This window comes from Myotis brandtii, unplaced genomic scaffold (assembly GCF_000412655.1).
Source record: "Myotis brandtii unplaced genomic scaffold, ASM41265v1 scaffold332, whole genome shotgun sequence".
NCBI lineage: Eukaryota > Metazoa > Chordata > Mammalia > Chiroptera > Vespertilionidae > Myotis > Myotis brandtii.
In genome coordinates this window covers 2,774,541-2,784,415 of record NW_005362797.1, presented here as the reverse complement: position 1 = coordinate 2,784,415, position 9,875 = coordinate 2,774,541, and the positions used below count along the sequence as shown (strand labels likewise).

General features: G+C 50.8%; 1 protein-coding gene and 1 pseudogene across 1 annotated transcript in view; one reads left to right on the top strand and one right to left on the bottom strand.

Annotated features, from left to right (window-relative positions):
* Window positions 1-36: 36 nt before the first annotated feature.
* Window positions 37-4,109, bottom strand: LOC106726921 (annotated as a pseudogene).
* CCDC88C (coiled-coil domain containing 88C) overlaps window positions 3,780-9,875 on the top strand; it is a 102,279-nt gene continuing 96,183 nt past the window's right edge. Inside the window, exons 1-2 of the mRNA XM_014543682.1 lie at window positions 3,780-3,820; window positions 4,130-4,238. The gene's annotated coding sequence lies outside the window, so the exon portion shown is untranslated. The remainder of the gene's footprint in view (window positions 3,821-4,129; window positions 4,239-9,875) is intronic.

The following is a 9,875-nucleotide window of genomic DNA, read 5'->3' as shown; positions in this document are numbered from 1 at the left end:
GCACGTCCTAGCCCCACATCTGACACTGTACTTAAGCTAAGCTTCTGTTTTCACTTCTGCCAAATGGGAGAAATGTCGGCTACCCAGCAGGTCAGGCTGTTCTGCTGTACCACCCATGCTGGGAGCTTCGCCTGTGTGCTGTTCACCTGCTTTGATCAATTCTCCCCGGGGCTGGTAGGACCTGAGAAAAGAGAGCAGTATGCTAACTGGCTTGCTGGAGCTCAGATAAGAGGCATGTTACCTGACACTTCAGAGCCATATGGAGGCTGCTGGGGCTCACGTGGCTGCACCTGGGCATTGTCTCTGGCAACTGAAGAAGGCTGCGGTAGTAGTCTCTTGGCCCCGGCCTCCCGGTGAGGTGACATCAGTGCCGGGAAGCAGGAAAGCCCTGTGAGCTCAGCTTTCAGGGGAGGCCCCGGTCTAGGAGAATTCCTGAATGGAAGTGAGGCGTTGGGTGGCGCGGATGGAGACGCATGGGAAACTTGCTGAATAGCTCCTCTGTAAATGCGGTCTCTGGGTACCTCCTGGTACCCAAGGGAAAAGAAGGTATCTGATTCACATTGGACACATTTTTCACTGTCTCGTAGCAAAGTTACCTAGGAGCTTTGATTCTAGCATCAGGCAGGCAAGTTCAAATCCCCCCCTCTGCCACTCACTAGTTTTTCACTTTGAGCAAATTCCTTACTTCAACTCTCTATGCCTCCATTTCCGGCTCTGTAAGAAGGGGATGGTACTTTATAGATTTGGAGAGGATTAAAAAAGATCATGTATATAGGTACCCAAGGGAAAAGAAGGTGTCTGATTCACGTCGGACACATTTTTCACTGTCTCGTAGCAAAGTTACCTAGGAGCTTTGATTCTAGCATCAGGCAGGCAAGTTCAAATCCCCCCCTCTGCCACTCACTAGTTTTTCACTTTGAACAAATTCCTTACTTCAACTCTCTATGCCTCCATTTCAGGCTCTGTAAGAAGGGGATGGTACTTTATAGGTTTGGAGAGGATTAAAAAAGATCATGTATATAGAAAATGCCCAACAAATGTCATCATCGTTGTCATTAATGTGGGGCCCAGAACTGTGTGTGTGTGTGTGCGCGCGCGCGCACTTGTGGGAGTGGACACGTTTGATGTGACCCAGATCGGAATCAGCAGCCCTTGATGTACCTCCCGCAGCACGGAGGGGAGGGGGTTACCCAGTCCCGGGCAGAGTGGGAACAGACCATACTCAGCTTGTTTTGATTTGGTTCCTAATAACCTTTCTTTACCCTGAGAGCCTTAAAGGAGGGAGTATTAATGATCGTGATAATTAGTTTACTTGCTCGTATAGTAAACGTCAGGGCTCTTGGGGAGTGTAGTTTCAGTTAGCGACCGCTCTTCAGAACTGATGGGAGAAGCAGAGATGGTCCGAGCCCAGGACCCAACCCTGGTGCGTGGAGTGTCTTCTAGGTGCAGCGAGCGTCCCTGTGTGTGGTGAGGCCCTGTGGCTCCTGGCACCCCTGGGGTGGTCCCCGTCTGACGTAAATGAAAGAAAAAGCCTTGCACGTTCCCTAAGTTCTGCCACGTTAAGAAGCACATTTGTCACTCTGAGAAATTGCTTGTTATCTTTTAATGTATTGTCGTCAAGGGAGAATTGCATCGTCAAGGTAAATCGTTTTGTAATGGTAGGTGCACTTCTGCAGCTAAAAGTGCCTTTGCTGTTTAAACTCTGAACGCCTCCTCTATTCCTAAATTAATTCCCACTGAACCGTTAACTTTTTTTTTTTCTATGCATGAAAGGTTCCATGAGGGACATGAAATGTGTAGCCTGGCCAGACTCTATTACTGTGAGGAGATAGTAAAAAAATGTTGTCACACGACAGTTGAAAAGAGGTCCTCTGGTTTCCCCACGGGACCCACTGACTATTTTAGGGGCTATAGGGTGATTGAATAAGATCCCTGGCTGAGTATTGCACGTAATGAGTAAAGGGGTTCAGATACACACAGTGCAAGGTGGGGCCTCATAGTGCAGCTATCAAATAGTCATGGCTGAGTTTAATTTAATTAATTTTTTTAAAATTAAAATGGTGAGATGTTAGGACTTCTGAAAGAACCAGCGCAGGAAAGATAGTTCAAATGGAAGACCTCATCTGTCCCTTCAGCTAGAACCGTGGTTGGCTAACTGCGGCTCGGCAAACCGCGGCTCGCGAGCCACATGCCGCTCTTTGGCCCCTTGAGCGTGGCTCTTCCACAAAATACCGACTTCTGCGCTTGGGCCACGAAGTTTCAATCGCACTGTACGTGCAGTGCGCGCTCGCATGTGGTATTTTATAGAAGAGCCACACTCAAGGGGCCAAAGAGCCGTATGTGGCTCACGAGCCGCAGTTTGCCGACCACGGAGCTAAAAGATTGGCAGGCTCCGCCACCTCCCTAGCTGCCCTTCATTGCTCCACGTCCTTCTCAGATTTTTTCCTTGAGAATCTTTCTCTTCTCCTCTATTTTCTTTGATCTATAGAACTCTTCTCTGTTCCAGTGCCGTGATGATCTAAGCAGGGGTACGTTCAATCCAGGGAATGATAACGTTCAATGGCGTTTACACGCCTATTGGTTATCTTCATAGCTTCATCCCAAGTAACAAAGGAAGGCTGCAACGAGGCTAGTTCCACCAGTGGTCCCATTGCTTCGGCACAATTCCTCAATTAATTTAGCCAATTGTTTCCCACCCCTGGCTAGGCCAGTCAGTTCGTTACTGTCATTTCCATCATGGTAATGTTCAAATCCTGGCAAAGTGACCCCTGCTACATTCTCCTTCTTCGCTCACATCTTCACGTGGGCTTCATTTACATTTTGGATAACTGTGGTGCTCAAGTCCCTTCCTGCTGTGAACTTGGCCTCAGAGAGCGAAAGGCAGCTTCTCTCATCACTTCACCCCTCAGCGGTCTAGTCTCAGTCTCTGTAACCTTCAGGCTCCGTCGAAATCGAAGAGTTTGTTTTTCTTAAATGTACTTCCAGTGACATTTGAAATGATTTCTACTTATAGTTGTGTGTTTTTTCCTGTTTGTCAATTTTGTATTAATTATTGACTCCAAATGAGCCGAGTGTCATCGAGATTGATTTCCATACCTTCCCCAACCCCCCTTCATGTATCGAGGGGGCGGGTTACCGCCGACAGAGGAAGAGGCCTGCCTGCCTCTCTTCCATCAGACCAGCTCCCAGGAGGCTCAGCGCCCTTATCACAGGGCTCGGGTGACAGGTGAAACCATGAAGACAGCCCTCATTTGAATTAGACCTCCCTCCTGTGTCTTGGGACAGTAAGGCGTGGGGGAGGGCTTTGTTATGAAAAGCAGGAGAGGTGGCAGCTGAGTTGTCCTGTTATGTCTGTTCTCGTCAGATAGGAAACCTTCCTTATCACACGGAGACTTTTGAGACGCATCCTGTACAGACACAGATGAGTGAAATTATAAGTCACTTGGTTCAGATGACTGCTTTCATCATGACCAGGCCGGACTTTTGCCCGAGAGCGGAAAATAAATGACACTTTGGGGGTTTCCCCCGTGCATCACTTGTCTCGCTACGGTTAGCATTTCCCGTAGGCTGCGTGGTACACCAGATAGTGCCACGGACTGATGTCCGTTTGTCCCGGTGGAATCGTGTCCCTACAATGTAAACCACAGGCAGGATCAGCGTGAGACCGATGCTGGTGACAGAGGAAGGGAACCCATGTGAAGTAGAACATTAATGATTTTTATTGACTTAAGTCAGAACATGGACCATTTTTTCCCCTTTTACTTTCTTGATGACTCATATTTTCGTGTGTTCAGCTTTTAATCTTGAAATATATTTTGGGGTAGGTTGTTGATTTTTACCCTGTAACTTTTTGGGTCTGCATTGCATTTGGTGGTGGTTGAGGGGTGCTGCTAGCAGTGGGAATGGAAATGCCATTGGTTAAGGGCCTGAGGAGGGTAGGGGCTTATGGGAGCAGGAGTGATGTGTCTCGGTTCCACAGCTCAGCAGGGGCAGAATTAGGGTTTGACTGGAGCCCCACTGGTTATAGCCCCACACTCACCTAGGCTTGGCGAGGACTGCCCAGCGCTGGGAAGGGAGGTGAGGTCAGCGCTTGGAGACGCCATTTCCATTCTCGCGTTTCTTCCCCTAGAGACCCCAGGCCGACTAATCAGCGCATCAACCAGCACGTGAACAACGACGTGAACCTCCGCATTCAGAACTTGACCATCTTGGTGAGAAACATCAAGACCTACTACCAGGTAAGGGCCGCTCTCTGCTCCCCAGGGGTCCTGTGCTCCTGGCAGTGCCGCCACTCAAACGGTTTCCCCACAGGAAGCCCGGAGGAAATGTGTTCACGGTCAGGCTTCTGCTTGCTGACAGTTGGTGTGTTTTCTCACTGGCATCTGTTTTTTGCATTGTGAGGAGGGTCAGATGTTGAATTGCTTTACCTCGTCCAGGGAATGTCGGTTGAGCGGTGTTCGAGGCATTGGGTCTGGTGCTGTGAGGGCCCCAGAGATGAGCCTTGGGTCGCCACTGTGGCCCCAAGCACCAGTCACTCGGGGAGTGGCTGGCATGGGCACCGGGAGGGGCACCCTGAGGTGGTTATCACCCAGAGCTCAGCGCGTCTTTGTACAGCAGCAGTTCAAGGGGTTGAAGGAGATACGGGACCACAGAAGGGTTATGTTGGGGCAGGACTGTAATCGGCGAGCCTCCAGCTTGCAGACGGGAGCGCTGGAGTTCACCGTGTGGAATGCCCGCTTGTCCGTGCTCACCACACCTCATTAGCAGAGTCCGTGGTAGGAGGACCTGATGGGGAAGGGCTGTTAAAATCCCCACCCCAGCCGTGGGAAGGTGGGGTGAAATCTTTGATATTTGTGGTCTTTATATGGCCAGCGCTGATGCAATATGGACCGAAACTGCCCTGCAGGGCCCTGGTTTTCACACTTTTTCTGAGCACTGAAACTTCCCCCTCCCCCCATAGGAGTTTTTTTAAGGTCTCAGGTGACACCCAATGACTCTGATTGACTTGGGGGTTGGGGGCCCCTGGTGTCTTCTGCTCAGCCCCCTCTCCCTTCAGGGCATCCCTGTGGGTTCCTGGGACCCCAGGGAACATGGTTTAAGAACCACTCAGTGCCCATCAACAAGTCCCAGATTCATGCCGAGGTTTCACTGAGATCCTGGGCCAGACACTGTCTGTGCTCATTCCATGGCCTGTTGGCCGCACAGCACCGTGACTCTCCGAGCAGCCTCTGGGAGGCTTTCAACCAGCCCCATCCTTTCAGTTAGAAATGCCAGCTGCGCTGAGGAGGGGCCAGGAGCCAGGGCAGGGCCTGGGAGAGCGGGGACTGTGGGGCCGAAGTGGCTTCGTTTCTTTGTCTGGGGGGAGCCACACTGAGGGCCGGGCATGCTACAGGCTGGTGGGTTTCAGCTAGTGCTGCCCTTGTGACAGCCACGGGCAGGGGAAGCTGGGCAGAGGCGGTGGTGCTGCCCGGGAACTTGGGTCTGGGCGTGGAGGGGCTTGATTCCTGGCTGCAGGCACCATTCATGGTAAGCAGGGGCTTTTGATGCTGTGTGCTAGTGCCAGGGAAGCGGACGGGGCCAACAGTGCCATAGACAAGAGCCCTAACTCGGGCTGCATGGGGGGCATGTGCGAAGGCTTCTTGGAGGAAATGGCACCTGAGTGGACGGATGGTGGGCAACTGAGTTTCCAAGATGGGAGGATTATGGGAAGGAGACAGGAGAAAAGGTGTTGATGGAGGAAGTCTGGGAGGCACAAGACAGTCCTGTCCTTTGTCACAGTCAGCACTTGCCCCAGTTGCTGGGACGAAGGCCTGTTCTACCTGGTTTCAGATGAATCAACACCAGGGAGATGTCAACGTGGAACTCCTGACGGGCAGGCCTCCCACCTCAGGTGTTGCTGGGAGGTCATCGCCCCTCCCTTGTGGCAGCGATGAGGGCCTCAGGTGGAGGTGCGGTTTCTGAGGCTCTCCGTGAGCAGCCCGGGCAGTCGGGCTCGGTGCAGGCTGTGTGGCATACACAAGCCGTCCTCTGCTCTCGCTGGCTGGGGAGGGTGCACGCTGATGGTGGGCAGCAGCCCTGCTGGGCAGTCTGGGCTGGCCAAGGGGGCTCGGCACTGCTGGGGACCTTGTCGAGTTGCAGGCAGTTTGCTGCTCTTGGGGAACTGTGTAGAGCTCCGGAGCACGGGAACCACTTCGGGAAGGAAAAGACGGCCAGTCCACCCTCAGGGCCCAGAGAGAATCTCGGTAGAAGGAAGGACCCTGCCTCCTAGCTCGGCGTCTGCACGGTGGCTTCTGCGCCGAGGGCAGGGCTCAGGTGCGTGGCAGCCTCAGCCCAGCGCCCAGTGTAAATGTTTGCTGAAGCACTTGCTAAAGGCCGCAGAGCGTCCCCGCCTCAGTCCTGCTCACGTGGACCAAGCCTCCGCCGCAGGACGCTTGTCGCTGGGCTGACACCGGTAGGCGTGGGCAAGGTTGAGCTGTGTGTATTTTTCTTCTGATTTATTATAAAGTAAAGTTAAGTCCTGGTCATGTAGGTAATACGTGCTTTTTATAAACAGCGTGGAAAACAAACAGGTAGCAAGAAAAAAGACCCCCCCAGGATCCCACCACTGAAAGCCAATCCCCGTGAGCAGTTTGAGCGTTTCCTCCCAGTGTTCCCATGAATAGTTTTTGTTTCACGCCGTCGTGGTCGTGCCTTATACACAATCGCATATCCTGTCTTTTTTGCCTCCCACCTGACATTGTGGCTGACGCATAATTGGTCATTATTGTCAAGCGACATTCAAGCACGTTTTCCAAAGAAGTGCTGCCCAGCGCCCCCTGTTGTGAGGGGCGTGGATGAAGTGAGACAAAACATGCCTTACTCTGACCAGGGAGGGTGAGCGGTCATCCCCAAGTAGTGTGGGATGCCCTCTTGCCCCTGGCTTTTCAGTCAGACACGTCAGGGTCACGGAATCCTGCCCTGGGCCTTGTTTGCCAGGCAGTGGTTCTCACCCTGCCCGTCCTTTCCTGCGGGACCGAGGGGCCGGGGTAGTTAGGAAGGCCGGCGTCTCTCTCGAATAGCGTGGTCTTGTTGCGCAAGAAGCTTATGTTTTGCCCCTGAAAGCCTGTGGAGACCTTGTCCTTGACCTTTCTCAGAAGACAGAAGGTGGGTGGGAGGCACAGGGCCAGGGGTGTCTCAGCCAGGACCTCAGGCCTTCTCCTGGCCTGGGGCTTGGACTCCTCTGGGGTTGGGGCCGGGACTCTGTATTTTCAGAAGTTCCCCAGCTGTTGAGTCTTACCATCCTTCCCATTATGCTGGGAATCAGTGGGCTAGAGTAGTGGTTCTCAAAGGGGGGTTCCCGGCCCAGCAGGAGGGAACTTGTTAGAAACACATCTGCGTCTGTGTCTCTAACCAGCCCCTCTCAAGACCTGCTGTGGAGGCCCTGCCTCCGTCTTAAGCCCTGCAGAGGATGCTGCTGCGCCCTCACATGGGAGCCCCGGACTACAGAGCGTGCCTAGTGATGTCTGGAAGAGCGCCTTCCGCCAGTTCCCCTAGGGCGGGGAGAGCTCAGTCCTCCCAGTGGCTCCTCTGCATCCCGAACAGCAGAAACACCTCCTCTGCCCTGGGGCAGGTGCGGTCCTTCTCTGGGCCTCTGAGTTCGCACCCATCAAGAAGAGGATGGGCCCTGGGAGCCCGATACTCTACAGCCCCACAGTGACCAGAGATGGCCACGATTTAGAGTTATGATCACCTCAGGGAAGCTTTGTTTTGTGAGTTCCTTGAACTTGGCTCTTCTGGCTTCTGGTCTCTCACGGTGGTTAGAAGGCACAGCAGACTCAAACTGTTGTTCGTTTTAGGGGGCACTGAGTAGGCTTTTATTACATGTTAGCTGTCACTATTAGCTGATGTGACTGTTTTCGTTGGGCTTTTAAAAATTTTTATTGTTGAGAGTATTACAGGTGTCCCTCATTCTCCCCCTTTGCCCTCCAAATAGTGTTCTTTATCTCAGAAGAGAGATAAACAGCAGAAGAAGTAGTCTGGGGTTCTTTGTCTTCTGTGATCTGTTTTTTCCTTCATTGCTTTGAAGAATTGAAAATAAAACAGTACCAGTGTTTATCATGAACACCTGTGTATCTGTTATTCAAATGAATATGAACATATGTGAATATTTTTCATATTTGTTTCAGACCAGTTTTTTTTGTTGGTTTTTTTTTTTAAGAAATAAAAATTTTCTGATAGAAGTCCCCATTATACCTGGTATCGTTCCCTCCCTCCCTGGAGATAACCCATATCATTAATTTGCTGGGTATCCGGTTCACATTTTTATACTCTTGCTGTGTGTGTGTGTATACATATACCTGTGCACATATATGTAGGTGTGTGTGCATACATACGTGCAAGCATTACTGTGACATCTTCAGGTAGAACGTCCATACCTTGCCGGTACCTTTTCCCTCCTCAGCCTTGTTTTTGAGACCTGTCAGCTCTGCATGGCCCTCGTCTTAGATAAGCCTGGGCTGGCTACTAAACATGAGAAATATCTTTAGAAATGTGCAAGCTTGGTTTCAAAAATGAAAGACTTTTGTTCAAAAGTAAGAATAGTAGGAAGTGTACATTTGTACATTGTTGGTGGGGACGTGGTAAAGTCACGTAGCCCGGCCTCGTTCGTGTGGCCTGGAGGGTCGGTGGCAGTGAAGGTTGGTGGTGACAGTGGTCAGGAAGCTTGTCCGCCACTTTGGCCGTATCTCCCGGTACCACCAGCATTTGCTTTATGAATAACACATGGCATTAATTTGCAGGGGAGGAATTACTTGCTCTGCTTCTGACTTTAACGCTTAAAGAGGAGGAAGGTGAGGTGGATATTCTTGGTTTTGTAGCCTGTATCTGTATTCTGAAGAAGAGTAGCCAATATAGAAGGGAAGGAGTCCAGAGAAAAAGCGGGGGGAGGAGGGATCAAAGTAAGATTTTGATCATAAAAATATTTTCTGATTGCAGATGTGGAAATATAAAGACGGTTAAATCCATTCATTGGTTTTTATGCTTTCTGACGTCTTGTCCATGCGTATGTGCGTGTTTCAAGGTGTGGAGCTCATTAACTGTAACCTTTCTTTCCTTTCACTGTGTAGTAAGCATTTTGCTGTGTCATTAAATACCCTTTCATGGTACGGATCTTAGTGTGTTCGTGACATTTCTTCATGTGGCTGTACCACTGTCTTTGATGCTGTTATTTCTGTCTCAGAATTATAACCAAGACTGCCATGAACACACTGGGTACATAAATTTTTCAACTGTTCTCGTTTCCTTAGGATAAATTCCTAGCATGGAATTCCTGGGTCAGAGGGCATGAATACTTCGAGGACGTATGCTACTGGTTGCCCAGATTGCCTTTTTTATAGGTCAGTGATGGTGAACCTTTTGAGCTCGGCGTGTCAGCATTTTGAAAAACCCTAACTTAACTCTGGTGCCGTGTCACATATAGAAATTTTTTGATCTTTGCAACCATAGTAAAACAAAGACTTATATTTTTGATATTTATTTTATATATTTAAATGCCATTTAACAAAGAAAAATCAACCAAAAAAATGAGTTCGCGTGTCACCTCTGACACGCGTGTCATAGGTTCGCCATCACTGTTACAGGCCTTTGTTTTTCTCTGCTGGACGGTGTGACCGTGCCCTTCGTGCGTTGTGATGGCACCTGCGAGGATGCAGGGTTCTGGGTCCCTGTTGAGGGCTGATCCTGCCGTGGGGAAGAAGGCCTGAGGTGATTTGTACTGTGTGTCTGGGCAACCATCCTTGTGTTGGAGAGCAAGTGGCTGGATGCCACCCTGGAATCGCCACAGGCGAGCGGGCCTTGGTGAGAGAAGGCAGTGAGCTGGGTGGTCCAGGAGGAGAGAG